Genomic DNA, 27472 nt, shown 5'->3' with positions numbered 1-27472 from the left:
CACAGGCCCTGGTGTGGTGTAAGTGGCCTGAGCAAGAGTCACAGACCCTGGTGTGGTGTAATTGGCCTCAATAGCAACTAATGCCCTGGTGTGGTGTAAGTGACCTCAGCCAGCAGCCACAGGCCCTGGTGTGGTGTAAGTGGCCTCAGCCAGCAGCCACAGGCCCTGGTGTGGTGTAAGTGGCCTCAGCCAGCAGCCACAGGCCCTGGTGTGGTGTAAGTGGCCTGAGCAAGAGTCACAGACCCTGGTGTGGTGTAATTGGCCTCAATAGCAACTAATGCCCTGGTGTGGTGTAAGTGACCTCAGCCAGCAGCCACAGGCACTGGTGTGGTGTAAGTGCCCTCAGCCAGCAGCCACAGGCCCTGGTGTGGTGTAAGTGGCCTCAGCCAGCAGCCACAGGCCCTGGTGTGGTGTAAGTGGCCTCAGCCAGAGCCACAGGCCCTGATGTGGTGTAAGTGGCCCCAGCCGGTCACTCAGGCCCTGGTGTGGTGTAGGTGGCATCAGCTAGCAGCACAAGACATTGGAAAAGAGCCAAAAGCAATGTCGTTAATGTGCCCTCATTAATGGGCAGCTGCTTTTGGTCTTTTAATACACCCCTTCTCTGGATCAAAAGCGGTTCAATGACATGAAAAAGAAAGGCTTACAGCACGAGGTATTCCCAGGCAGTCTCCCATCCAAGTACTAACCAAGCCCAGCCCTGCTTAGCTTCCGAGATCAGACGAGGTCGGGCGTGCTCAGGGTGGTATGGCCGTAAGCTGCTGGCCCCAGCACAATGTCTCAATTTATGGATTCAAGTGATTAGGTGGCAAGTACCTGAAGTTACGAAGACAATCCTATAACCATACCTGCATGTTTGCATAATACCCTAACCCAAAGGCTCAGTTTAGCATTTATCCAACAGCACAGGCCCTGGATTGTTGAAGATGGCCTCAGGAACCAGAACAGGGCCTGGTGTGTTGTACATGGCCACAGCTAGCAGAACAGGGCCTGGTTTGGTGAAGATGGCCTCGGCCAGAAGCACAGGGCCTGGTGTGATATGAGTGGCCTGAGCAAGAGCCACAGGCCCTGGTGTGGTGTAAGTGGCCTGAGCAAGAGCCACAGGCCCTGGTGTGGTGTAATTGGCCTCAATAGCAACTAAGGCCCTGGTGTGGTGTATGTGGCCTCAGCCAGCAGCCACAGGCCCTTGTGTGGTGTAAGTGGCCTCAGAAGCAAATAAGGCCGTGGTGTGGTGTAAGTGGCCTCAGCCAGAGCCACAGGCCCTGGTGTGGTGTAAGTGGCCTCAATAACAACTAAGGCCCTGGTGTGGTGTAAGTGGCCTGAGCCAGCAGCCACAGGCCCTGGTGTGGTGTAGGTGGCCTCAGCCAGCAGCCACAGGCCCTGGTGTGGTGTAAGTGGCCTCAGCCAGAGCCACAGGCCCTGGTGTGGTGTAATTGGCCTCAATAGCAACTAAGGCCCTGGTGTGGTGTATGTGGCCTCAGCCAGCAGCCACAGGCCCTTGTGTGGTGTACATGGCCACAGCCAGCAGCCACAGGCCCTGGTGTGGTGTAAGTGGTCTCAGCCAGTGCCACAGGCCCTGGTGTGGTGTAATTGGCCTCAATAGCAACTAAGGCCCTGGTGTTGTGTATGTGGCCTCAGCCAGCAGCCACAGGCCCTGGTGTGGTGTAAGTGGCCTCAGAAGTAAATAAGGCCCTGGTGTGGTGTAAGTGGCCTCAGCCAGCAGCACAGGGCCAGGTTTGGTGAAGATGGCCTTGGCCAGAAGCACAGGGTCTGGTGTGATATGAGTGGCCTGAGCAAGAGCCACAGGCCCTGGTGTGGTGTAAGTGGCCTCAGCCAGAAGCCACAGGCCCTGGTGTGGTGTAGGTGGCCTCAGCCAGCAGCCACAGGCCCTTGTGTGGTGTAAGTGGCCTCAGCCAGCAGCCACAGGCCCTGGTGTGGTGTAAGTGGCCTCAGCCAGCAGCCACAGGCCCTGGTGTGGTGTAAGTGGCCTCAGCCAGCAGCCACAGCCCTGGTGTGGTGTAAGTGGCCTCAGCCAGCAGCCACAGGCCCTGGTGTGGTGTAAGTGGCCTCAGCCAGAGCCACAGGCCCTGATGTGGTGTAAGTGGCCCCAGCCGGTCACTCAGGCCCTGGTGTGGTGTAGGTGGCATCAGCTAGCAGCACAAGACATTGGAAAACAGCCAAAAGCAATGTCGTTAATGTGCCCTCATCAATGGGCAGCTGCTTTTGGTCTTTTAATACACCCCTTCTCTGGATCAAAAGCGGTTCAATGACATGAAAAAGAAAGGCTTACAGCACGAGGTATTCCCAGGCAGTCTCCCATCCAAGTACTAACCAAGCCCAGCCCTGCTTAGCTTCCGAGATCAGACGAGGTCGGGCGTGCTCAGGGTGGTATGGCCGTAAGCTGCTGGCCCCAGCACAATGTCTCAATTTATGGATTCAAGTGATTAGGTGGCAAGTACCTGAAGTTACGAAGACAATCCTATAACCATAACTGCATGTTTGCATAATACCCTAACCCAAAGGCTCAGTTTGGCATTTATCCAACAGCACAGGACCTGGATTGTTGAAGATGGCCTCTGGAACCAGCACAGGGCCTGGTGTGTTGTACATGGCCACAGCTAGCAGCACAGGGCCTGGTTGGGTGAAGATGGCCTCGGCCAGAAGCACAGGGTCTGGTGTGATATGAGTGGCCTGAGCAAGAGCCACAGGCCCTGGTGTGGTGTAAGTGGCCTCAGCCAGCAGCCACAGGCCCTGGTGTGGTGTAAGTGCCCTCAGCCAGCAGCCACAGGCCCTGGTGTGGTGTAAGTGGCCTCAGCCAGTCCCACAGGCCCTGGTGTGGTGTAATTGGCCTCAATAGCAACTAAGGCCCTGGTGTGGTGTAAGTGGTCTCAGCCAGTGCCACAGGCCCTGGTGTGGTGTAATTGGCCTCAATAGCAACTAAGGCCCTGGTGTTGTGTATGTGGCCTCAGCCAGCAGCCACAGGCCCTGGTGTGGTGTAAGTGGCCTCAGAAGTAAATAAGGCCCTGGTGTGGTGTAAGTGGCCTCAGCCAGCAGCACAGGGCCAGGTTTGGTGAAGCTGGCCTTGGCCAGAAGCACAGGGTCTGGTGTGATATGAGTGGCCTGAGCAAGAGCCACAGGCCCTGGTGTGGTGTAAGTGGCCTCAGCCAGAAGCCACAGGCCCTGGTGTGGTGTAGGTGGCCTCAGCCAGCAGCCACAGGCCCTTGTGTGGTGTAAGTGGCCTCAGCCAGCAGCCACAGGCCCTGGTGTGGTGTAAGTGGCCTCAGCCAGCAGCCACAGGCCCTGGTGTGGTGTAAGTGGCCTCAGCCAGCAGCCACAGGCCCTGATGTGGTGTAAGTGGCCTGAGCAAGAGCCACAGACCCTGGTGTGGTGTAATTGGCCTCAATAGCAACTAAGGCCCTGGTGTGGTGTAGGTGGCCTCAGCCAGCAGCCACAGGCCCTGGTGTGGTGTAAGTGGCCTCAGCCAGCAGCCACAGGCCCTGGTGTGGTGTAAGTGGCCTCAGCCAGAGCCACAGGCCCTGATGTGGTGTAAGTGGCCCCAGCCGGTCACTCAGGCCCTGGTGTGGTGTAAGTGGCCTCAATAGCAACTAATGCCCTGGTGTGGTGTAAGTGGCCTCAGCCAGCAGCCACAGGCCCTGGTGTGGTGTAATTGGCCTCAATAGCAACTAAGGCCCTGGTGTGGTGTAAGTCGCCTCATCCAGCAGCCACAAGCCCTGGTGTGGTGTAAGTGGCCTCAGCCAGAGCCACAGGCCCTGGTGTGGTGTAAGTGGCCCCAGCCGGTCACTCAGGCCCTGGTGTGGTGTAGGTGGCATCAGCTAGCAGCACAAGACATTGGAAAACAGCCAAAAGCAGTGTCGTTAATGTGCCCTCATTAATGGGCAGCTGCTTTTGGTCTTTTAATACACCCCTTCTCTGGATCAAAAGCAGTTCAATGACATGAAAATTAAAGGCTTACAGCACCAGGTATTCCCAGGCAGTCTCCCATCCAAGTACTAACCAAGCCCAGCCCTGCTTAGCTTCCGAGATCAGACGAGGTCGGGCGTCCTCAGGGTGGTATGGCCGTAAGCTGCTGGCCCCAGCACAATGTCTCAATTTATGGATTCAAGTGATTAGGTGGCAAGTACCTGAAGTTACGAAGACAATCCTATAACCATAACTGCATGTTTGCATAATACCCTAACCCAAAGGCTCAGTTTGGCATTTATCCAACAGCACAGGCCCTGGATTGTTGAAGATGGCCTCAGGAACCAGCACAGGGCCTGGTGTGTTGTACATGGCCACAGTTAGCAGCACAGGGCCTGGTTGGGTGAAGATGGCCTCGGCCAGAAGCACAGGGTCTGGTGTGATATGAGTGGCCTGAGCAAGAGCCACAGGCCCTGGTGTGGTGTAAGTGTCCTCAGCCAGCAGCCACAGGCCCTGGTGTGGTGTAAGTGGCCTCAGCCAGCAGCCACAGGCCCTGGTGTGGTGTAAGTGGCCTCAGCCAGTGCCACAGGCCCTGGTGTGGTGTAATTGGCCTCAATAGCAACTAAGGCCCTGGGGTGGTGTATGTGGCCTCAGCCAGCAGCCACAGGCCCTGGTGTGGTGTACATGGCCACAGCCAGCAGCCACAGGCCCTGGTGTGGTGTAAGTGGCCTCAATAGCAACTAAGGCCCTGGTGTGGTGTAAGTGGCCTCAGCCAGCAGCCACAGGCCTTGGTGTGGTGTAAGTCGCCTCATCCAGCAGCCACAGGCCCTGGTGTGGTGTAAGTGGCCTCAGCCAGCAGCCACAGGCCCTGGTGTGGTGTAAGTGGCCTCAGCCAGTGCCACAGGCCCTGGTGTGGTGTAAGTGGCCTGAGCAAGAGCCACAGACCCTGGTGTGGTGTAATTGGCCTCAATAGCAACTAATGCCCTGGTGTGGTGTAAGTGGCCTCAGCCAGCAGCCACAGGCCCTGGTGTGGTGTAAGTGGCCTCAGCCAGCAGCCACAGGCCCTGATGTGGTGTAAGTGGCCCCAGCCGGTCACTCAGGCCCTGGTGTGGTGTAGGTGGCATCAGCTAGCAGCACAAGACATTGGAAAACAGCCAAAAGCAATGTCGTTAATGTGCCCTCATTAATGGGCAGCTGCTTTTGGTCTTTTAATACACCCCTTTCTCTGGATCAAAAGCGGTTCAATGACATGAAAATGAAAGGCTTACAGCACCAGGTATTCCCAGGAAGTCTCCCATCCAAGTACTAACCAAGCCCAGCCCTGCTTAGCTTCCGAGATCAGACGAGGTCGGGCGTGCTCAGGGTGGTATGGCCGTAAGCTGCTGGCCCCAGCACAATGTCTCAATTTATGGATTCAACTGATTAGGTGGCAAGTACCTGAAGTTACGAAGACAATCCTTTAACCATACCTGCATGTTTGCATAATACCCTAACCCAAAGGCTCAGTTTAGCATTTATCTAACAGCACAGGCCCTGGATTGTTGAAGATGGCCTCAGGAACCAGCACAGGGCCTGGTGTGATGTGAGTGGCCTGAGCAAGAGCCACAGGCCCTGGTGTGGTGTAAGTCGCCTCAGCCAGAAGCCACAGGCACTGGTGTGGTGTAAGTGGCCTCAGCCAGCAGCCACAGGCCCTGGTGTGGTGTAAGTGGCCTCAGCCAGCAGCCACAGGCCCTGGTGTGGTGTACGTGGCCTCAGCCAGCAGCCACAGGCCCTGGTGTGGTGTAAGTGGCCTCAGCCAACAGCCACAGGCCCTGGTGTGGTGTAAGTGGCCTCAGCCAGAGCCACAGGCCCTGGTGTGGTGTAAGTGGCCTCAGCCAGTGCCACAGGCCCTGGTGTGGTGTAAGTGGCCTGAGCAAGAGCCACAGACCCTGGTGTGGTGTAATTGGCCTCAATAGCAACTAATGCCCTGGTGTGTTGTAGGTGGCCTCAGCCAGCAGCCACAGGCCCTGGTGTGGTGTAAGTGGCCTCAGCCAGTGCCACAGGCCCTGGTGTGGTGTAAGTGGCCTGAGCAAGAGTCACAGACCCTGGTGTGGTGTAATTGGCCTCAATAGCAACTAATGCCCTGGTGTGGTGTAGGTGGCCTCAGCCAGCAGCCACAGGCCCTGTTGTGGTGTAAGTGGCCTCAGCCAGTGCCACAGGCCCTGGTGTGGTGTAAGTGGCCTGAGCAAGAGCCACAGACCCTGGTGTGGTGTAATTGGCCTCAATAGCAACTAATGCCCTGGTGTGGTGTAGGTGGCCTCAGCCAGCAGCCACAGGCCCTGGTGTGGTGTAAGTGGCCTCAGCCAGTGCCACAGGCCCTGGTGTGGTGTAAGTGGCCTCAATAGCAACTAATGCCCTGGTGTGGTGTAAGTGGCCTCAGCCAGCAGCCACAGGCCCTGGTGTGGTGTAATTGGCCTCAATAGCAACTAAGGCCCTGGTGTGGTGTAATTGGCCTCAATAGCAACTAAGGCCCTGGTGTGGTGTAAGTGGCCTCAGCCAGCAGCCACAGGCCCTGGTGTGGTGTAAGTGGCCTCAGCCAGAGCCACAGGCCCTGATGTGGTGTAAGTGGCCCCAGTCGGTCACTCAGGCCCTGGTGTGGTGTAAGTGGCCTGAGCAAGAGCCACAGACCCTGGTGTGGTGTAATTGGCCTCAATAGCAACTAATGCCCTGGTGTGGTGTAGGTGGCCTCAGCCAGCAGCCACAGGCCCTGGTGTGGTGTAAGTGGCCTCAATAGCAACTAATGCCCTGGTGTGGTGTAAGTGGCCTCAGCCAGCAGCCACAGGCCCTGGTGTGGTGTAAGTGGCCTGAGCAAGAGCCACAGACCCTGGTGTGGTGTAATTGGCCTCAATAGCAACTAAGGCCCTGGTGTGGTGTAGGTGGCCTCAGCCAGCAGCCACAGGCCCTGGTGTGGTGTAAGTGGCCTCAGCCAGAAGCCACAGGCACTGGTGTGGTGTAAGTGGCCTCAGCCAGCAGCCACAGGCCCTGGTGTGGTGTAAGTGGCCTCAGCCAGCAGCCACAGGCCCTGGTGTGGTGTAAGTGGCCTCAGCCAGCAGCCACAGGCCCTGGTGTGGTGTAAGTGGCCTCAGCCAGTGCCACAGGCCCTGGTGTGGTGTAAGTGGCCTGAGCAAGAGCCACAGACCCTGGTGTGGTGTAATTGGCCTCAATAGCAACTAATGCCCTGGTGTGGTGTAGGTGGCCTCAGCCAGCAGCCACAGGCCCTGGTGTGGTGTAAGTGGCCTCAATAGGAACTAATGCCCTGGTGTGGTGTAAGTGGCCTCAGCCAGCAGCCACAGGCCCTGGTGTGGTGTAAGTGGCCTGAGCAAGAGCCACAGACCCTGGTGTGGTGTAATTGGCCTCAATAGCAACTAAGGCCCTGGTGTGGTGTAGGTGGCCTCAGCCAGCAGCCACAGGCCCTGGTGTGGTGTAAGTGGCCTCAGCCAGCAGCCACAGGCCCTGGTGTGGTGTAAGTGGCCTCAGCCAGAGCCACAGGCCCTGATGTGGTGTAAGTGGCCCCAGCCGGTCACTCAGGCCCTGGTGTGGTGTAGGTGGCATCAGCTAGCAGCACAAGACATTGGAAAAGAGCCAAAAGCAATGTCGTTAATGTGCCCTCATTAATGGGCAGCTGCTTTTGGTCTTTTAATACACCCCTTCTCTGGATCAAAAGCGGTTCAATGACATGAAAATGAAAGGCTTACAGCACCAGGTATTCCAAGGAAGTCTCCCATCCAAGTACTAACCAAGCCCAGCCCTGCTTAGCTTCCGAGATCAGACGAGGTCGGGCGTGCTCAGGGTGGTATGGCCGTAAGCTGCTGGCCCCAGCACAATGTCTCAATTTATGGATTCAAGTGATTAGGTGGCAAGTACCTGAAGTTACGAAGACAATCCTATAACCATACCTGCATGTTTGCATAATACCCTAACCCAAAGGCTCAGTTTAGCATTTATCCAACAGCACAGGCCCTGGATTGTTGAAGATGGCCTCAGGAACCAGAACAGGGCCTGGTGTGTTGTACATGGCCACAGCTAGCAGCACAGGGCCTGGTTTGGTGAAGATGGCCTCGGCCAGAAGCGCAGGGCCTGGTGTGATGTGAGTGGCCTGAGCAAGAGCCACAGGCCCTGGTGTGGTGTAAGTGGCCTCAGCCAGAAGCCACAGGCACTGGTGTGGTGTAAGTGGCCTCAGCCAGCAGCCACAGGCCCTGGTGTGGTGTAAGTGGCCTCAGCCAGCAGCCACAGGCCCTGGTGTGGTGTACGTGGCCTCAGCCAGCAGCCACAGGCCCTGGTGTGGTGTAAGTGGCCTCAGCCAACAGCCACAGGCCCTGGTGTGGTGTAAGTGGCCTCAGCCAGAGCCACAGGCCCTGGTGTGGTGTAAGTGGCCTCAGCCAACAGCCACAGGCCCTGGTGTGGTGTAAGTGGCCTCAGCCAGTGCCACAGGCCCTGGTGTGGTGTAAGTGGCCTGAGCAAGAGCCACAGACCCTGGTGTGGTGTAATTGGCCTCAATAGCAACTAATGCCCTGGTGTGGTGTAGGTGGCCTCAGCCAGCAGCCACAGGCCCTGGTGTGGTGTAAGTGGCCTGAGCAAGAGTCACAGACCCTGGTGTGGTGTAATTGGCCTCAATAGCAACTAATGCCCTGGTGTGGTGTAGGTGGCCTCAGCCAGCAGCCACAGGCCCTGGTGTGGTGTAAGTGGCCTCAGCCAGTGCCACAGGCCCTGGTGTGGTGTAAGTGGCCTCAATAGCAACTAATGCCCTGGTGTGGTGTAAGTGGCCTCAGCCAGCAGCCACAGGCCCTGGTGTGGTGTAATTGGCCTCAATAGCAACTAAGGCCCTGGTGTGGTGTAATTGGCCTCAATAGCAACTAAGGCCCTGGTGTGGTGTAAGTGGCCTCAGCCAGCAGCCACAGGCCCTGGTGTGGTGTAAGTGGCCTCAGCCAGAGCCACAGGCCCTGATGTGGTGTAAGTGGCCCCAGTCGGTCACTCAGGCCCTGGTGTGGTGTAAGTGGCCTGAGCAAGAGCCACAGACCCTGGTGTGGTGTAATTGGCCTCAATAGCAACTAATGCCCTGGTGTGGTGTAGGTGGCCTCAGCCAGCAGCCACAGGCCCTGGTGTGGTGTAAGTGGCCTCAGCCAGTGCCACAGGCCCTGGTGTGGTGTAAGTGGCCTCAATAGCAACTAATGCCCTGGTGTGGTGTAAGTGGCCTCAGCCAGCAGCCACAGGCCCTGGTGTGGTGTAATTGGCCTCAATAGCAACTAAGGCCCTGGTGTGGTGTAATTGGCCTCAATAGCAACTAAGGCCCTGGTGTGGTGTAAGTGGCCTCAGCCAGCAGCCACAGGCCCTGGTGTGGTGTAAGTGGCCTCAGCCAGAGCCACAGGCCCTGATGTGGTGTAAGTGGCCCCAGTCGGTCACTCAGGCCCTGGTGTGGTGTAAGTGGCCTGAGCAAGAGCCACAGACCCTGGTGTGGTGTAATTGGCCTCAATAGCAACTAATGCCCTGGTGTGGTGTAGGTGGCCTCAGCCAGCAGCCACAGGCCCTGGTGTGGTGTAAGTGGCCTCAATAGCAACTAATGCCCTGGTGTGGTGTAAGTGGCCTCAGCCAGCAGCCACAGGCCCTGGTGTGGTGTAAGTGGCCTGAGCAAGAGCCACAGACCCTGGTGTGGTGTAATTGGCCTCAATAGCAACTAAGGCCCTGGTGTGGTGTAGGTGGCCTCAGCCAGCAGCCACAGGCCCTGGTGTGGTGTAAGTGGCCTCAGCCAGAAGCCACAGGCACTGGTGTGGTGTAAGTGGCCTCAGCCAGCAGCCACAGGCCCTGGTGTGGTGTAAGTGGCCTCAGCCAGCAGCCACAGGCCCTGGTGTGGTGTAAGTGGCCTCAGCCAGCAGCCACAGGCCCTGGTGTGGTGTAAGTGGCCTCAGCCAGTGCCACAGGCCCTGGTGTGGTGTAAGTGGCCTCAATAGCAACTAATGCCCTGGTGTGGTGTAGGTGGCCTCAGCCAGCAGCCACAGGCCCTGGTGTGGTGTAAGTGGCCTCAGCCAGCAGCCACAGGCCCTGGTGTGGTGTAAGTGGCCTGAGCAAGAGCTACAGACCCTGGTGTGGTGTAATTGGCCTCAATAGCAACTAAGGCCCTGGTGTGGTGTAGGTGGCCTCAGCCAGCAGCCACAGGCCCTGGTGTGGTGTAAGTGGCCTCAGCCAGCAGCCACAGGCCCTGGTGTGGTGTAAGTGGCCTCAGCCAGAGCCACAGGCCCTGATGTGGTGTAAGTGGCCCCAGCCGGTCACTCAGGCCCTGGTGTGGTGTAGGTGGCATCAGCTAGCAGCACAAGACATTGGAAAAGAGCCAAAAGCAATGTCGTTAATGTGCCCTCATTAATGGGCAGCTGCTTTTGGTCTTTTAATACACCCCTTCTCTGGATCAAAAGCGGTTCAATGACATGAAAATGAAAGGCTTACAGCACCAGGTATTCCAAGGAAGTCTCCCATCCAAGTACTAACCAAGCCCAGCCCTGCTTAGCTTCCGAGATCAGACGAGGTCGGGAGTGCTCAGGGTGGTATGGCCGTAAGCTGCTGGCCCCAGCACAATGTCTCAATTTATGGATTCAAGTGATTAGGTGGCAAGTACCTGAAGTTACGAAGACAATCCTATAACCATACCTGCATGTTTGCATAATACCCTAACCCAAAGGCTCAGTTTAGCATTTATCCAACAGCACAGGCCCTGGATTGTTGAAGATGGCCTCAGGAACCAGAACAGGGCCTGGTGTGTTGTACATGGCCACAGCTAGCAGCACAGGGCCTGGTTTGGTGAAGATGGCCTCGGCCAGAAGCGCAGGGCCTGGTGTGATGTGAGTGGCCTGAGCAAGAGCCACAGGCCCTGGTGTGGTGTAAGTCGCCTCAGCCAGAAGCCACAGGCACTGGTGTGGTGTAAGTGGCCTCAGCCAGCAGCCACAGGCCCTGGTGTGGTGTAAGTGGCCTCAGCCAGCAGCCACAGGCCCTGGTGTGGTGTACGTGGCCTCAGCCAGCAGCCACAGGCCCTGGTGTGGTGTAAGTGGCCTCAGCCAACAGCCACAGGCCCTGGTGTGGTGTAAGTGGCCTCAGCCAGAGCCACAGGCCCTGGTGTGGTGTAAGTGGCCTCAGCCAACAGCCACAGGCCCTGGTGTGGTGTAAGTGGCCTCAGCCAGTGCCACAGGCCCTGGTGTGGTGTAAGTGGCCTGAGCAAGAGCCACAGACCCTGGTGTGGTGTAATTGGCCTCAATAGCAACTAATGCCCTGGTGTGGTGTAGGTGGCCTCAGCCAGCAGCCACAGGCCCTGGTGTGGTGTAAGTGGCCTCAGCCAGTGCCACAGGCCCTGGTGTGGTGTAAGTGGCCTGAGCAAGAGTCACAGACCCTGGTGTGGTGTAATTGGCCTCAATAGCAACTAATGCCCTGGTGTGGTGTAGGTGGCCTCAGCCAGCAGCCACAGGCCCTGGTGTGGTGTAAGTGGCCTCAGCCAGTGCCACAGGCCCTGGTGTGGTGTAAGTGGCCTCAATAGCAACTAATGCCCTGGTGTGGTGTAAGTGGCCTCAGCCAGCAGCCACAGGCCCTGGTGTGGTGTAATTGGCCTCAATAGCAACTAAGGCCCTGGTGTGGTGTAATTGGCCTCAATAGCAACTAAGGCCCTGGTGTGGTGTAAGTGGCCTCAGCCAGCAGCCACAGGCCCTGGTGTGGTGTAAGTGGCCTCAGCCAGAGCCACAGGCCCTGATGTGGTGTAAGTGGCCTGAGCAAGAGCCACAGACCCTGGTGTGGTGTAATTGGCCTCAATAGCAACTAATGCCCTGGTGTGGTGTAGGTGGCCTCAGCCAGCAGCCACAGGCCCTGGTGTGGTGTAAGTGGCCTCAATAGCAACTAATGCCCTGGTGTGGTGTAAGTGGCCTCAGCCAGCAGCCACAGGCCCTGGTGTGGTGTAAGTGGCCTGAGCAAGAGCCACAGACCCTGGTGTGGTGTAATTGGCCTCAATAGCAACTAAGGCCCTGGTGTGGTGTAGGTGTCCTCAGCCAGCAGCCACAGGCCCTGGTGTGGTGTAAGTGGCCTCAGCCAGAAGCCACAGGCACTGGTGTGGTGTAAGTGGCCTCAGCCAGCAGCCACAGGCCCTGGTGTGGTGTAAGTGGCCTCAGCCAGCAGCCACAGGCCCTGGTGTGGTGTAAGTGGCTTCAGCCAGCAGCCACAGGCCCTGGTGTGGTGTAAGTGGCCTCAGCCAGTGCCACAGGCCCTGGTGTGGTGTAAGTGGCCTGAGCAAGAGCCACAGACCCTGGTGTGGTGTAATTGGCCTCAATAGCAACTAATGCCCTGGTGTGGTGTAGGTGGCCTCAGCCAGCAGCCACAGGCCCTGGTGTGGTGTAAGTGGCCTCAATAGGAACTAATGCCCTGGTGTGGTGTAAGTGGCCTCAGCCAGCAGCCACAGGCCCTGGTGTGGTGTAAGTGGCCTGAGCAAGAGCCACAGACCCTGGTGTGGTGTAATTGGCCTCAATAGCAACTAAGGCCCTGGTGTGGTGTAGGTGGCCTCAGCCAGCAGCCACAGGCCCTGGTGTGGTGTAAGTGGCCTCAGCCAGCAGCCACAGGCCCTGGTGTGGTGTAAGTGGCCTGAGCAAGAGCTACAGACCCTGGTGTGGTGTAATTGGCCTCAATAGCAACTAAGGCCCTGGTGTGGTGTAGGTGGCCTCAGCCAGCAGCCACAGGCCCTGGTGTGGTGTAAGTGGCCTCAGCCAGCAGCCACAGGCCCTGGTGTGGTGTAAGTGGCCTCAGCCAGAGCCACAGGCCCTGATGTGGTGTAAGTGGCCCCAGCCGGTCACTCAGGCCCTGGTGTGGTGTAGGTGGCATCAGCTAGCAGCACAAGACATTGGAAAAGAGCCAAAAGCAATGTCGTTAATGTGCCCTCATTAATGGGCAGCTGCTTTTGGTCTTTTAATACACCCCTTCTCTGGATCAAAAGCGGTTCAATGACATGAAAATGAAAGGCTTACAGTACCAGTTATTCCAAGGAAGTCTCCCATCCAAGTACTAACCAAGCCCAGCCCTGCTTAGCTTCCGAGATCAGACGAGGTCGGGCGTGCTCAGGGTGGTATGGCCGTAAGCTGCTGGCCCCAGCACAATGTCTCAATTTATGGATTCAAGTGATTAGGTGGCAAGTACCTGAAGTTACGAAGACAATCCTATAACCATACCTGCATGTTTGCATAATACCCTAACCCAAAGGCTCAGTTTAGCATTTATCCAACAGCACAGGCCCTGGATTGTTGAAGATGGCCTCAGGAACCAGAACAGGGCCTGGTGTGTTGTACATGGCCACAGCTAGCAGCACAGGGCCTGGTTTGGTGAAGATGGCCTCGGCCAGAAGCACAGGGCCTGGTGTGATATGAGTGGCCTGAGCAAGAGCCACAGGCCCTGGTGTGGTGTAAGTGGCCTGAGCAAGAGCCACAGGCCCTGGTGTGGTGTAAGTGGCCTGAGCAAGAGCCACAGGCCCTGGTGTGGAGTAAGTGGCCTGAGCAAGAGCCACAGGCCCTGGTGTGGTGTAAGTGGCCTGAGCAAGACCACAGGCCCTGGTGTGGTGTAATTGGCCTCAATAGCAACTAAGGCCCTGGTGTGGTGTAAGTGGCCTCAGCCAGCAGCCACAGGCCCTGGTGTGGTGTAAGTGGCCTCAGCCAGAGCCACAGGCCCTGGTGTAGTGTAAGTGGCCTCAGCCAGTGCCACAGGCCCTGGTGTGGTGTAAGTGGCCTGAGCAAGAGCCACAGACCCTGGTGTGGTGTAAGGGGCCTCAATAGCAACTAATGCCCTGGTGTGGTGTAAGTGGCCTCAGCCAGCAGCCACAGGCACTGGTGTGGTGTAAGTGGCCTCAGCCAGCAGCCACAGGCCCTGGTGTGGTGTAAGTGGCCTCAGCCAGCAGCCACAGGCCCTGGTGTGGTGTAAGTGGCCTGAGCCAGCAGCCACAGGCCCTGGTGTGGTGTAAGTGGCCTCAGCCAGAAGCCACAGGCCCTGGTGTGGTGTAAGTGCCCTCAGCCAGCAGCCACAGGCCCTGGTGTGGTGTAAGTGGCCTCAGCCAGCAGCCACAGGCCCTGGTGTGGTGTAAGTGGACTCAGCCAGTGCCACAGGCCCTGGTGTGGTGTAAGTGGCCTGAGCAAGAGTCACAGACCCTGGTGTGGTGTAATTGGCCTCAATAGCAACTAATGCCCTGGTGTGGTGTAGGTGGCCTCAGCCAGCAGCCACAGGCCCTGGTGTGGTGTAAGTGGCCTCAGAAGCAAATAAGGCCCTGGTGTGGTGTAAGTGGCCTCAATAGCAACTAAGGCCCTGGTGTGGTGTAAGTGGCCTCAGCCAGCAGCACAGGGCCTGGTGTGTTGTACATGGCCACAGCAAGCAGCACTGGGCCAGGTTTGGTGAAGATGGCCTTGGCCAGAAGCACAGGGTCTGGTGTGATATGAGTGGCCTGAGCAAGAGCCACAGGCCCTGGTGTGGTGTAGGTGGCCTCAGCCAGCAGCCACAGGCCCTTGTGTGGTGTAAGTGGCCTCAGCCAGCAGCCACAGGCCCTGGTGTGGTGTAAGTGGCCTCAGCCAGCAGCCACAGGCCCTTGTGTGGTGTAAGTGGCCTCAGCCAGCAGCCACAGGCCCTGGTGTGGTTTAAGTGGCCTCAGCCAGCAGCCACAGGCCCTGGTGTGGTGTAAGTGGCCTCAGCCAGCAGCCACAGGCCCTGGTGTGGTGTAAGTGGCCTCAGCCAGCAGCCACAGGCCCTGGTGTGGTGTAAGTGGCCTCAGCCAGAGCCACAGGCCCTGATGTGGTGTAAGTGGCCCCAGCCGGTCACTCAGGCCCTGGTGTGGTGTAGGTGGCATCAGCTAGCAGCACAAGACATTGGAAAAGAGCCAAAAGCAATGTCGTTAATGTGCCCTCATTAATGGGCAGCTGCTTTTGGTCTTTTAATACACCCCTTCTCTGGATCAAAAGCGGTTCAATGACATGAAAATGAAAGGCTTACAGCACCAGGTATTCCAAGGAAGTCTCCCATCCAAGTACTAACCAAGCCCAGCCCTGCTTAGCTTCCGAGATCAGACGAGGTCGGGCGTGCTCAGGGTGGTATGGCCGTAAGCTGCTGGCTGCAGCACAATGTCTCAATTTATGGATTCAACTGATTAGGTGGCAAGTACCTGAAGTTACGAAGACAATCCTATAACCATACCTGCATGTTTGCATAATACCCTAACCCAAAGGCTCAGTTTAGCATTTATCCAACAGCACAGGCCCTGGATTGTTGAAGATGGCCTCAGGAACCAGAACAGGGCCTGGTGTGTTGTACATGGCCACAGCTAGCAGCACAGGGCCTGGTTTGGTGAAGATGGCCTCGGCCAGAAGCGCAGGGCCTGGTGTGATATGAGTGGCCTGAGCAAGAGCCACAGGCCCTGGTGTGGAGTAAGTGGCCTGAGCAAGAGCCACAGGCCCTGGTGTGGTGTAAGTGGCCTGAGCAAGACCACAGGCCCTGGTGTGGTGTATGTGGCCTCAGCCAGCAGCCACAGGCCCTGGTGTGGTGTAAGTGGCCTCAGAAGCAAATAAGGCCGTGGTGTGGTGTATGTGACCTCAGCCAGGAGCCACAGGCCCTGGTGTGGTGTAAGTGGCCTCAGCCAGCAGCCACAGGCCTTGGTGTGGTGTAAGTGGCCTCAGCCAGCAGCCACAGGCCCTGGTGTGGTGTAAGTGGCCTCAGCCAGAGCCACAGGCCCTGGTGTGGTGTAAGTGGCCTCAGCCAGTGCCACAGGCCCTGGTGTGGTGTAAGTGGCCTCAGCCAGCAGCCACAGGCCCTGGTGTGGTGTAAGTGGCCTCAGCCAGCAGCCACAGGCCCTGGTGTGGTGTAAGTGGCCTCAGCCAGAGCCACAGGCCCTGGTGTGGTGTAAGTGGCCTCAGCCAGTGCCACAGGCCCTGGTGTGGTGTAAGTGGCCTCAATAGCAACTAATGCCCTGGTGTGGTGTAGGTGGCCTCAGCCAGCAGCCACAGGCCCTGGTGTGGTGTAAGTGGCCTCAATAGCAACTAATGCCCTGGTGTGGTGTAAGTGGCCTCAGCCAGCAGCCACAGGCCCTGGTGTGGTGTAAGTGGCCTGAGCAAGAGCCACAGACCCTGGTGTGGTGTAATTGGCCTCAATAGCAACTAAGGCCCTGGTGTGGTGTAGGTGGCCTCAGCCAGCAGCCACAGGCCCTGGTGTGGTGTAAGTGGCCTCAGAAGCAAATAAGGCCGTGGTGTGGTGTATGTGGCCTCAGCCAGCAGCCACAGGCCCTGGTGTGGTGTAAGTGGCCTCAATAGCAACTAAGGCCGTGGTGTGGTGTAAGTGGCCTCAGCCAGCAGCCACAGGCCCTGGTGTGGTGTAAGTGGCCTCAGCCAGCAGCCACAGGCCCTGGTGTGGTGTAAGTGGCCTGAGCAAGAGCCACAGGCCCTGGTGTGGTGTAATTGGCCTCAATAGCAACTAAGGCCCTGGTGTGGTGTATGTGGCCTCAGCCAGCAGCCACAGGCCCTGGTGTGGTGTAAGTGGCCTCAATAGCAACTAAGGCCCTGGTGTGGTGTAGGTGGCCTCAGCCAGCAGCCACAGGCCCTGGTGTGGTGTAAGTGGCCTCAGCCAGCAGCCACAGGCCCTGGTGTGGTGTAAGTGGCCTCAGCCAGAGCCACAGGCCCTGATGTGGTGTAAGTGGCCCCAGCCGGTCACTCAGGCCCTGGTGTGGTGTAGGTGGCATCAGCTAGCAGCACAAGACATTGGAAAACAGCCAAAAGCAATGTCGTTAATGTGCCCTCATTAATGGGCAGCTGCTTTTGGTCTTTTAATACACCCCTTCTCTGGATCAAAAGCGGTTCAATGACATGAAAATGAAAGGCTTACAGCACCAGGTATTCCCAGGCAGTCTCCCATCCAAGTACTAACCAAGCCCAGCCCTGCTTAGCTTCCGAGATCAGACGAGGTCAGGCGTGCTCAGGGTGGTATGGCCGTAAGCTGCTGGCCCCAGCACAATGTCTCAATTTATGGATTCAACTGATTAGGTGGCAAGTACCTGAAGTTACGAAGACAATCCTATAACCATACATGCATGTTTGCATAATACCATAACCCAAAGGCTCAGTTTGGCATTTATCTAACAGCACAGGCCCTGGATTGTTGAAGATGGCCTCTGGAACCAGCACAGGGCCTGGTGTGTTGTACATGGCCACAGCAAGCAGCACAGGGCCAGGTTTGGTGAAGATGGCCTCGGCCAGAAGCACAGGGTCTGGTGTGATATGAGTGGCCTGAGCAAGAGCCACAGGCCCTGGTGTGGTGTAGGTGGCCTCAGCCAGCAGCCACAGGCCCTTGTGCGGTGTAAGTGGCCTCAGCCAGCAGCCACAGGCCCTGGTGTGGTGTAAGTGGCCTCAGCCAGAAGCCACAGGCACTGGTGTGGTGTAAGTGCCCTCAGCCAGCAGCCACAGGCCCTGGTGTGGTGTAAGTGACCTCAGCCAGCAGCCACAGGCCCTGGTGTGGTGTAAGTGGCCTCAGCCAGCAGCCACAGGCCCTGGTGTGGTGTAAGTGGACTCAGCCAGTGCCACAGGCCCTGGTGTGGTGTAAGTGGCCTGAGCAAGAGTCACAGACCCTGGTGTGGTGTAATTGGCCTCAATAGCAACTAATGCCCTGGTGTGGTGTAAGTGGCCTCAGCCAGCAGCCACAGGCCCTGGTGTGGTGTAAGTGGCCTCAGCCAGCAGCCACAGGCCCTGGTGTGGTGTAAGTGGCCTGAGCCAGCAGCCACAGGCCCTGGTGTGGTGTAAGTGGCCTCAGCCAGAAGCCACAGGCACTGGTGTGGTGTAAGTGCCCTCAGCCAGCAGCCACAGGCCCTGGTGTGGTGTAAGTGGCCTCAGCCAGCAGCCACAGGCCCTGGTGTGGTGTAAGTGGACTCAGCCAGTGCCACAGGCCCTGGTGTGGTGTAAGTGGCCTGAGCAAGAGTCACAGACCCTGGTGTGGTGTAATTGGCCTCAATAGCAACTAATGCCCTGGTGTGGTGTAAGTGGCCTCAGCCAGCAGCCACAGGCCCTGGTGTGGTGTAAGTGGCCTCAATAGCAACTAAGGCCCTGGTGTGGTGTAAGTGGCCTCAGCCAGCAGCACAGGGCCTGGTGTGTTGTACATGGCCACAGCAAGCAGCACTGGGCCAGGTTTGGTGAAGATGGCCTTGGCCAGAAGCACAGGGTCTGGTGTGATATGAGTGGCCTGAGCAAGAGCCACAGGCCCTGGTGTGGTGTAGGTGGCCTCAGCCAGCAGCCACAGGCCCTTGTGTGGTGTAAGTGGCCTCAGCCAGCAGCCACAGGCCCTGGTGTGGTGTAAGTGGCCTCAGCCAGCAGCCACAGGCCCTTGTGTGGTGTAAGTGGCCTCAGCCAGCAGCCACAGGCCCTGGTGTGGTTTAAGTGGCCTCAGCCAGCAGCCACAGGCCCTGGTGTGGTGTAAGTGGCCTCAGCCAGCAGCCACAGGCCCTGGTGTGGTGTAAGTGGCCTCAGCCAGCAGCCACAGGCCCTGGTGTGGTGTAAGTGGCCTCAGCCAGCAGCCACAGGCCCTGGTGTGGTGTAAGTGGCCTCAGCCAGAGCCACAGGCCCTGATGTGGTGTAAGTGGCCTCAGCCAGTGCCACAGGCCCTGGTGTGGTCTAAGTGGCCTGAGCAAGAGTCACAGACCCTGGTGTGGTGTAATTGGCCTCAATAGCAACTAATGCCCTGGTGTGGTGTAGGTGGCCTCAGCCAGCAGCCACAGGCCCTGGTGTGGTGTAAGTGGCCTCAGCCAGTGCCACAGGCCCTGGTGTGGTGTAAGTTGCCTGAGCAAGAGCCACAGACCCTGGTGTGGTGTAATTGGCCTCAATAGCAACTAATGCCCTGGTGTGGTGTAAGTGGCCTCAGCCAGCAGCCACAGGCCCTGGTGTGGTGTAAGTGGCCTCAGCCAGTGCCACAGGCCCTGGTGTGGTGTAAGTGGCCTGAGCAAGAGCCACAGACCCTGGTGTGGTGTAATTGGCCTCAATAGCAACTAATGCCCTGGTGTGGTGTAAGTGGCCTCAGCCAGCAGCCACAGGCCCTGATGTGGTGTAAGTGGCCCCAGCCGGTCACTCAGGCCCTGGTGTGGTGTAGGTGGCATCAGCTAGCAGCACAAGACATTGGAAAACAGCCAAAAGCAATGTCGTTAATGTGCCCTCATTAATGGGCAGCTGCTTTTGGTCTTTTAATACACCCCTTCTCTGGATCAAAAGCGGTTCAATGACATGAAAATGAAAGGCTTACAGCACCAGGTATTCCCAGGTAGTCTCCCATCCAAGTACTAACCAAGCCCAGCCCTGCTTAGCTTCCGAGATCAGACGAGGTCGGGCGTGCTCAGGGTGGTATGGCCGTAAGCTGCTGGCCCCAGCACAATGTCTCAATTTATGGATTCAACTGATTAGGTGGCAAGTACCTGAAGTTACGAAGACAATCCTTTAACCATACCTGCATGTTTGCATAATACCCTAACCCAAAGGCTCAGTTTAGCATTTATCTAACAGCACAGGCCCTGGATTGTTGAAGATGGCCTCAGGAACCAGCACAGGGCCTGGTGTGTTGTACATGGCCACAGCTAGCAGCACAGGGCCTGGTTTGGTGAAGATGGCCTCGGCCAGAAGCGCAGGGCCTGGTGTGATGTGAGTGGCCTGAGCAAGAGCCACAGGCCCTGGTGTGGTGTAAGTGGCCTCAGCCAGAAGCCACAGGCACTGGTGTGGTGTAAGTGGCCTCAGCCAGCAGCCACAGGCCCTGGTGTGGTGTAAGTGGCCTCAGCCAGCAGCCACAGGCCCTGGTGTGGTGTAAGTGGCCTCAGCCAACAGCCACAGGCCCTGGTGTGGTGTAAGTGGCCTCAGCCAGAGCCACAGGCCCTGGTGTGGTGTAAGTGGCCTCAGCCAGTGCCACAGGCCCTGGTGTGGTGTAAGTGGCCTGAGCAAGAGCCACAGACCCTGGTGTGGTGTAATTGGCCTCAATAGCAACTAATGCCCTGGTGTGGTGTAGGTGGCCTCAGCCAGCAGCCACAGGCCCTGGTGTGGTGTAAGTGGCCTCAATAGCAACTAATGCCCTGGTGTGGTGTAAGTGGCCTCAGCCAGCAGCCACAGGCCCTGGTGTGGTGTAAGTGGCCTGAGCAAGAGCCACAGACCCTGGTGTGGTGTAATTGGCCTCAATAGCAACTAAGGCCCTGGTGTGGTGTAGGTGGCCTCAGCCAGCAGCCACAGGCCCTGGTGTGGTGTAAGTGGCCTCAGCCAGAGCCACAGGCCCTGGTGTGGTGTAAGTGGCCTCAGCCAGCAGCCACAGGCCCTGATGTGGTGTAAGTGGCCCCAGCCGGTCACTCAGGCCCTGGTGTGGTGTAGGTGGCATCAGCTAGCAGCACAAGACATTGGAAAACAGCCAAAAGCAATGTCGTTAATGTGCCCTCATTAATGGGCAGCTGCTTTTGGTCTTTTAATACACCCCTTCTCTGGATCAAAAGCGGTTCAATGACATGAAAATGAAAGGCTTACAGCACCAGGTATTCCCAGGCAGTCTCCCATCCAAGTACTAACCAAGCCCAGCGCTGCTTAGCTTCCGAGATCAGACGAGGTCGGGCGTGCTCAGGGTGGTATGGCCGTAAGCTGCTGGCCCCAGCACAATGTCTCAATTTATGGATTCAACTGATTAGGTGGCAAGTACCTGAAGTTACGAAAACAATCCTTTAACCATACCTGCATGTTTGCATAATACCCTAACCCAACGGCTCAGTTTAGCATTTATCTAACAGCACAGACCCTGGATTGTTGAAGATGGCCTCAGGAACCAGCACAGGGCCTGGTTTGGTGAAGATGGCCTCGGCCAGATGCGCAGGGCCTGGTGTGATGTGAGTGGCCTGAGCAAGAGCCACAGGCCCTGGTGTGGTGTAATTGGCCTCAATAGCAACTAAGGCCCTGGTGTGGTGTATGTGGCCTCAGCCAGCAGCCACAGGCCCTTGTGTGGTGTACATGGCCACAGCCAGCAGCCACAGGCCCTGGTGTGGTGTAAGTGGCCTCAATAGCAACTAAGTCCGTGGTGTGGTGTAAGTGGCCTCAGCCAGCAGCCACAGGCCTTGGTGTGGTGTAAGTCGCCTCATCCAGCAGCCACAGGCCCTGGTGTGGTGTAAGTGGCCTCAGCCAGCAGCCACAGGCCCTGGTGTGGTGTAAGTGGCCTCAGCCAGTGCCAGAGGCCCTGGTGTGGTGTAATTGGCCTCAATAGCAACTAAGGCCCTGGTGTGGTGTAGGTGGCCTCAGCCAGCAGCCACAGGCCTTGGTGTGGTGTAAGTCGCCTCATCCAGCAGCCACAGGCCCTGGTGTGGTGTAAGTGGCCTCAGCCAGAGCCACAGGCCCTGATGTGGTGTAAGTGGCCCCAGCCGGTCACTCAGGCCCTGGTGTGGTGTAGGTGGCATCAGCTAGCAGCACAAGACATTGGAAAACAGCCAAAAGCAGTGTCGTTAATGTGCCCTCATTAATGGGCAGCTGCTTTTGGTCTTTTAATACACCCCTTCTCTGGATCAAAAGCAGTTCAATGACATGAAAATGAAAGGCTTACAGCACCAGGTATTCCCAGGCAGTCTCCCATCCAAGTACTAACCAAGCCCAGCCCTGCTTAGCTTCCGAGATCAGACGAGGTCGGGCGTGCTCAGGGTGGTATGGCCGTAAGCTGCTGGCCCAAGCACAATGTCTCAATTTATGGATTCAAGTGATTAGGTGGCAAGTACCTGAAGTTACGAAGACAATCCTATAACCATAACTGCATGTTTGCATAATACCCTAACCCAAAGGCTCAGTTTGGCATTTATCCAACAGCACAGGCCCTGGATTGTTGAAGATGGCCTCTGGAACCAGCACAGGGCCTGGTGTGTTGTACATGGCCACAGCTAGCAGCACAGGGCCTGGTTGGGTGAAGATGGCCTCGGCCAGAAGCACAGGGTCTGGTGTGATATGAGTGGCCTGAGCCAGAGCCACAGGCCCTGGTGTGGTGTAAGTGGCCTCAGCCAGCAGCCACAGGCCCTGGTGTGGTGTAAGTGGCCTCAGCCAGCAGCCACAGGCCCTGGTGTGGTGTAAGTGGCCTCAGCCAGTGCCACAGGCCCTGGTGTGGTGTAATTGGCCTCAATAGCAACTAAGGCCCTGGTGTGGTGTATGTGGCCTCAGCCAGCAGCCACAGGCCCTGGTGTGGTGTACATGGCCACAGCCAGCAGCCACAGGCCCTGGTGTGGTGTAAGTGGCCTCAATAGCAACTAAGGCCCTGGTGTGGTGTAAGTGGCCTCAGCCAGCAGCCAAAGGCCTTGGTGTGGTGTAAGTCGCCTCATCCAGCAGCCACAGGCCTTGGTGTGGTGTAAGTCGCCTCATCCAGCAGCCACAGGCACTGGTGTGGTGTAAGTGGCCTCAGCCAGCAGCCACAGGCCCTGGTGTGGTGTAAGTGGCCTCAGCCAGTGCCACAGGCCCTGGTGTGGTGTAAGTGGCCTGAGCAAGAGCCACAGACCCTGGTGTGGTGTAATTGGCCTCAATAGCAACTAATGCCCTGGTGTGGTGTAAGTGGCCTCAGCCAGCAGCCACAGGCCCTGGTGTGGTGTAAGTGGCCTCAGCCAGCAGCCACAGGCCCTGGTGTGGTGTAAGTGGCCTCAGAAGCAAATAAGGCCGTGGTGTGGTGTAAGTGGCCTAAGCCAGAGCCACAGGCCCTGGTGTGGTGTAAGTGGCCTCAATAGCAACTAAGGCCCTGGTGTGGTGTAAGTGGCCTCATCCAGCAGCCACAGGCCTTGGTGTGGTGTAAGTCGCCTCATCCAGCAGCCACAGGCCCTGGTGTGGTGTAAGTGGCCTCAGAAGCAAATAAGGCCGTGGTGTGGTGTAAGTGGCCTCAGCCAGAGCCACAGGCCCTGGTGTGGTGTAAGTGGCCTGAGCAAGAGCCACAGGCCCTGGTGTGGTGTAAGTGGTCTCAACCAGCAGCCACAGGCCCTGGTGTGGTGTAAGTGGCCTCAGCCAGTGCCACAGGCCCTGGTGTGGTGTAAGTGGCCTGAGCAAGAGCCACAGACCCTGGTGTGGTGTAATTGGCCTCAATAGCAACTAATGCCCTGGTGTGGTGTAGGTGGCCTCAGCCAGCAGCCACAGGCCCTGGTGTGGTGTAAGTGGCCTCAATAGCAACTAATGCCCTGGTGTGGTGTAAGTGGCCTCAGCCAGCAGCCACAGGCCCTGGTGTGGTGTAAGTGGCCTGAGCAAGAGCCACAGACCCTGGTGTGGTGTAATTGGCCTCAATAGCAACTAAGGCCCTGGTGTGGTGTAGGTGGCCTCAGCCAGCAGCCACAGGCCCTGGTGTGGTGTAAGTGGCCTCAGCCAGAGCCACAGGCCCTGGTGTGGTGTAAGTGGCCTCAGCCAGCAGCCACAGGCCCTGATGTGGTGTAAGTGGCCCCAGCCGGTCACTCAGGCCCTGGTGTGGTGTAGGTGGCATCAGCTAGCAGCACAAGACATTGGAAAACAGCCAAAAGCAATGTCGTTAATGTGCCCTCATTAATGGGCAGCTGCTTTTGGTCTTTTAATACACCCCTTCTCTGGATCAAAAGCGGTTCAATGACATGAAAATGAAAGGCTTACAGCACCAGGTATTCCCAGGCAGTCTCCCATCCAAGTACTAACCAAGCCCAGCGCTGCTTAGCTTCCGAGATCAGACGAGGTCGGGCGTGCTCAGGGTGGTATGGCCGTAAGCTGCTGGCCCCAGCACAATGTCTCAATTTATGGATTCAACTGATTAGGTGGCAAGTACCTGAAGTTACGAAAACAATCCTTTAACCATACCTGCATGTTTGCATAATACCCTAACCCAACGGCTCAGTTTAGCATTTATCTAACAGCACAGACCCTGGATTGTTGAAGATGGCCTCAGGAACCAGCACAGGGCCTGGTTTGGTGAAGATGGCCTCGGCCAGATGCGCAGGGCCTGGTGTGATGTGAGTGGCCTGAGCAAGAGCCACAGGCCCTGGTGTGGTGTAATTGGCCTCAATAGCAACTAAGGCCCTGGTGTGGTGTATGTGGCCTCAGCCAGCAGCCACAGGCCCTTGTGTGGTGTACATGGCCACAGCCAGCAGCCACAGGCCCTGGTGTGGTGTAAGTGGCCTCAATAGCAACTAAGTCCGTGGTGTGGTGTAAGTGGCCTCAGCCAGCAGCCACAGGCCTTGGTGTGGTGTAAGTCGCCTCATCCAGCAGCCACAGGCCCTGGTGTGGTGTAAGTGGCCTCAGCCAGCAGCCACAGGCCCTGGTGTGGTGTAAGTGGCCTCAGCCAGTGCCACAGGCCCTGGTGTGGTGTAATTGGCCTCAATAGCAACTAAGGCCCTGGTGTGGTGTATGTGGCCTCAGCCAGCAGCCACAGGCCCTGGTGTGGTGTAAGTGGCCTCAGAAGCAAATAAGGCCGTGGTGTGGTGTAAGTGGCCTCAGCCAGAGCCACAGGCCCTGGTGTGGTGTAAGTGGCCTGAGCAAGAGCCACAGGCCCTGGTGTGGTGTAAGTGGTCTCAACCAGCAGCCACAGGCCCTTGTGTGGTGTAAGTGGCCTCAGCCAGCAGCCACAGGCCCTTGTGTGGTGTAAGTGGCCTGAGCAAGAGCCACAGACCCTGGTGTGGTGTAATTGGCCTCAATAGCAACTAAGGCCCTGGTGTGGTGTAGGTGGCCTCAGCCAGCAGCCACAGGCCCTGGTGTGGTGTAAGTGGCCTCAGCCAGAGCCACAGGCCCTGGTGTGGTGTAAGTGGCCTCAGCCAGCAGCCACAGGCCCTGATGTGGTGTAAGTGGCCCCAGCCGGTCACTCAGGCCCTGGTGTGGTGTAGGTGGCATCAGCTAGCAGCACAAGACATTGGAAAACAGCCAAAAGCAATGTCGTTAATGTGCCCTCATTAATGGGCAGCTGCTTTTGGTCTTTTAATACACCCCTTCTCTGGATCAAAAGCGGTTCAATGACATGAAAATGAAAGGCTTACAGCACCAGGTATTCCAAGGAAGTCTCCCATCCAAGTACTAACCAAGCCCAGCCCTGATTAGCTTCCGAGATCAGACGAGGTCAGGCGTGCTCAGGGTGGTATGGCCGTAAGCTGCTGGCTCCAGCACAATGTCTCAATTTATGGATTCAAGTAATTAGGTGGCAAGTACCTGAAGTTACGAAGACAATCCTATAACCATACCTGCATGTTTGCATAATACCCTAACCCAAAGGCTCAGTTTAGCATTTATCCAACAGCACAGGCCCTGGATTGTTGAAGATGGCCTCAGGAACCAGAACAGGGCCTGGTGTGTTGTACATGGCCACAGCTAGCAGCACAGGGCCTGGTTTGGTGAAGATGGCCTCGGCCAGAAGCACAGGCCCTGGTGTGATATGAGTGGCCTGAGCAAGAGCCACAGGCCCTGGTGTGGTGTAATTGGCCTCAATAGCAACTAAGGCCCTGGTGTGGTGTAAGTGGCCTCAGCCAGAGCCACAGGCCATGGTGTGGTGTAAGTGGCCTCAATAGCAACTAAGGCCTTGGTGTGGTGTAAGTGGCCTCAGCCAGAGCCACAGGCCCTGGTGTGGTGTAAGTGGCCTCAGCCAGAGCCACAGGCCATGGTGTGGTGTAAGTGGCCTCAATAGCAACTAAGGCCCTGGTGTGGTGTAAGTGGCCTCAGCCAGAGCCACAGGCCCTTGTGTGGTGTAAGTGGCCTGAGCAAGAGCCACAGACCCTGGTGTGGTGTAATTGGCCTCAATAGCAACTAATGCCCTGGTGTGGTGTAAGTGGCCTCAGCCAGCAGCCACAGGCCCTGGTGTGGTGTAAGTGGCCTCAGCCAGCAGCCACAGGCCCTGGTGTGGTGTAAGTGGCCTCAGAAGCAAATAAGGCCGTGGTGTGGTGTATGTGGCCTCAGCCAGCAGCCACAGGCCCTGGTGTGGTGTAAGTGGCCTCAATAGCAACTAAGGCCCTGGTGTGGTGTAAGTGGCCTCAGCCAGCAGCCACAGGCCTTGGTGTGGTGTAAGTCGCCTCATCCAGCAGCCACAGGCCCTGGTGTGGTGTAAGTGGCCTCAGCCAGAGCCACAGGCCCTGGTGTGGTGTAATTGGCCTCAATAGCAATTAATGCCCTGGTGTGGTGTAAGTGGCCTCAGCCAGCAGCCACAGGCCCTGGTGTGGTGTAAGTGGCCTCAGCCAGCAGCCACAGGCCCTGATGTGGTGTAAGTGGCCGCAGCCGGTCACTCAGGCCCTGGTGTGGTGTAGGTGGCCTCAGCCAGCAGCCACAGGCCTTGGTGTGGTGTAAGTCGCCTCATCCAGCAGCCACAGGCCCTGGTGTGGTGTAAGTGGCCTCAGCCAGAGCCACAGGCCCTGATGTGGTGTAAGTGGCCCCAGCCGGTCACTCAGGCCCTGGTGTGGTGTAGGTGGCATCAGCTAGCAGCACAAGACATTGGAAAACAGCCAAAAGCAGTGTCGTTAATGTGCCCTCATTAATGGGCAGCTGCTTTTGGTCTTTTAATACACCCCTTCTCTGGATCAAAAGCAGTTCAATGACATGAAAATGAAAGGCTTACAGCACCAGGTATTCCCAGGCAGTCTCCCATCCAAGTACTAACCAAGCCCAGCCCTGCTTAGCTTCCGAGATCAGACGAGGTCGGGCGTGCTCAGGGTGGTATGGCCGTAAGCTGCTGGCCCAAGCACAATGTCTCAATTTATGGATTCAAGTGATTAGGTGGCAAGTACCTGAAGTTACGAAGACAATCCTATAACCATAACTGCATGTTTGCATAATACCCTAACCCAAAGGCTCAGTTTGGCATTTATCCAACAGCACAGGCCCTGGATTGTTGAAGATGGCCTCTGGAACCAGCACAGGGCCTGGTGTGTTGTACATGGCCACAGCTAGCAGCACAGGGCCTGGTTGGGTGAAGATGGCCTCGGCCAGAAGCACAGGGTCTGGTGTGATATGAGTGGCCTGAGCCAGAGCCACAGGCCCTGGTGTGGTGTAAGTGGCCTCAGCCAGCAGCCACAGGCCCTGGTGTGGTGTAAGTGGCCTCAGCCAGCAGCCACAGGCCCTGGTGTGGTGTAAGTGGCCTCAGCCAGTGCCACAGGCCCTGGTGTGGTGTAATTGGCCTCAATAGCAACTAAGGCCCTGGTGTGGTGTATGTGGCCTCAGCCAGCAGCCACAGGCCCTGGTGTGGTGTACATGGCCACAGCCAGCAGCCACAGGCCCTGGTGTGGTGTAAGTGGCCTCAATAGCAACTAAGGCCCTGGTGTGGTGTAAGTGGCCTCAGCCAGCAGCCAAAGGCCTTGGTGTGGTGTAAGTCGCCTCATCCAGCAGCCACAGGCCTTGGTGTGGTGTAAGTCGCCTCATCCAGCAGCCACAGGCACTGGTGTGGTGTAAGTGGCCTCAGCCAGCAGCCACAGGCCCTGGTGTGGTGTAAGTGGCCTCAGCCAGTGCCACAGGCCCTGGTGTGGTGTAAGTGGCCTGAGCAAGAGCCACAGACCCTGGTGTGGTGTAATTGGCCTCAATAGCAACTAATGCCCTGGTGTGGT

At 57.4% G+C, this 27472-nt stretch overlaps 15 non-coding genes across 15 annotated transcripts; all 15 read right to left on the bottom strand.

Moving 5' to 3' along the window:
* Positions 1 to 637: 637 nt before the first annotated feature.
* Positions 638 to 756, bottom strand: LOC143417209 (5S ribosomal RNA). Its single transcript, XR_013097426.1, has one exon. It is a non-coding gene; the product is annotated as a 5S ribosomal RNA (ribosomal RNA).
* Positions 757 to 2280: 1524 nt separating this feature from the next.
* Positions 2281 to 2399, bottom strand: LOC143417208 (5S ribosomal RNA). Its single transcript, XR_013097425.1, has one exon. It is a non-coding gene; the product is annotated as a 5S ribosomal RNA (ribosomal RNA).
* Positions 2400 to 3963: 1564 nt separating this feature from the next.
* On the bottom strand, positions 3964 to 4082 carry LOC143417868 (5S ribosomal RNA). The gene has a single exon (XR_013098015.1). It is a non-coding gene; the product is annotated as a 5S ribosomal RNA (ribosomal RNA).
* Positions 4083 to 5179: 1097 nt separating this feature from the next.
* Positions 5180 to 5298, bottom strand: LOC143417804 (5S ribosomal RNA). Its single transcript, XR_013097952.1, has one exon. It is a non-coding gene; the product is annotated as a 5S ribosomal RNA (ribosomal RNA).
* Positions 5299 to 7645: 2347 nt separating this feature from the next.
* On the bottom strand, positions 7646 to 7764 carry LOC143417981 (5S ribosomal RNA). The gene has a single exon (XR_013098129.1). It is a non-coding gene; the product is annotated as a 5S ribosomal RNA (ribosomal RNA).
* Positions 7765 to 10385: 2621 nt separating this feature from the next.
* On the bottom strand, positions 10386 to 10504 carry LOC143417183 (5S ribosomal RNA). The gene has a single exon (XR_013097400.1). It is a non-coding gene; the product is annotated as a 5S ribosomal RNA (ribosomal RNA).
* A 2427-nt stretch (positions 10505 to 12931) lies between these two features.
* On the bottom strand, positions 12932 to 13050 carry LOC143417498 (5S ribosomal RNA). Its single transcript, XR_013097720.1, has one exon. It is a non-coding gene; the product is annotated as a 5S ribosomal RNA (ribosomal RNA).
* A 1880-nt stretch (positions 13051 to 14930) lies between these two features.
* Positions 14931 to 15049, bottom strand: LOC143417980 (5S ribosomal RNA). The gene has a single exon (XR_013098128.1). It is a non-coding gene; the product is annotated as a 5S ribosomal RNA (ribosomal RNA).
* A 1759-nt stretch (positions 15050 to 16808) lies between these two features.
* Positions 16809 to 16927, bottom strand: LOC143417191 (5S ribosomal RNA). The gene has a single exon (XR_013097408.1). It is a non-coding gene; the product is annotated as a 5S ribosomal RNA (ribosomal RNA).
* A 2278-nt stretch (positions 16928 to 19205) lies between these two features.
* On the bottom strand, positions 19206 to 19324 carry LOC143417350 (5S ribosomal RNA). The gene has a single exon (XR_013097571.1). It is a non-coding gene; the product is annotated as a 5S ribosomal RNA (ribosomal RNA).
* A 1134-nt stretch (positions 19325 to 20458) lies between these two features.
* LOC143417343 (5S ribosomal RNA) lies at positions 20459 to 20577 on the bottom strand. Its single transcript, XR_013097564.1, has one exon. It is a non-coding gene; the product is annotated as a 5S ribosomal RNA (ribosomal RNA).
* Positions 20578 to 21515: 938 nt separating this feature from the next.
* Positions 21516 to 21634, bottom strand: LOC143417724 (5S ribosomal RNA). Its single transcript, XR_013097872.1, has one exon. It is a non-coding gene; the product is annotated as a 5S ribosomal RNA (ribosomal RNA).
* Positions 21635 to 23551: 1917 nt separating this feature from the next.
* Positions 23552 to 23670, bottom strand: LOC143417342 (5S ribosomal RNA). The gene has a single exon (XR_013097563.1). It is a non-coding gene; the product is annotated as a 5S ribosomal RNA (ribosomal RNA).
* A 1251-nt stretch (positions 23671 to 24921) lies between these two features.
* LOC143417505 (5S ribosomal RNA) lies at positions 24922 to 25040 on the bottom strand. Its single transcript, XR_013097727.1, has one exon. It is a non-coding gene; the product is annotated as a 5S ribosomal RNA (ribosomal RNA).
* A 1443-nt stretch (positions 25041 to 26483) lies between these two features.
* On the bottom strand, positions 26484 to 26602 carry LOC143417723 (5S ribosomal RNA). The gene has a single exon (XR_013097871.1). It is a non-coding gene; the product is annotated as a 5S ribosomal RNA (ribosomal RNA).
* Between the last annotated feature and the right edge of the window lie 870 nt (positions 26603 to 27472).

Source organism: Maylandia zebra, linkage group LG3 (assembly GCF_041146795.1).
Source record: "Maylandia zebra isolate NMK-2024a linkage group LG3, Mzebra_GT3a, whole genome shotgun sequence".
Taxonomy (NCBI): Eukaryota; Metazoa; Chordata; class Actinopteri; order Cichliformes; family Cichlidae; genus Maylandia; species Maylandia zebra.
The sequence above is the reverse complement of the archived record's forward strand: the minus strand, read 5'-3'. Positions and strand labels throughout refer to the sequence as shown.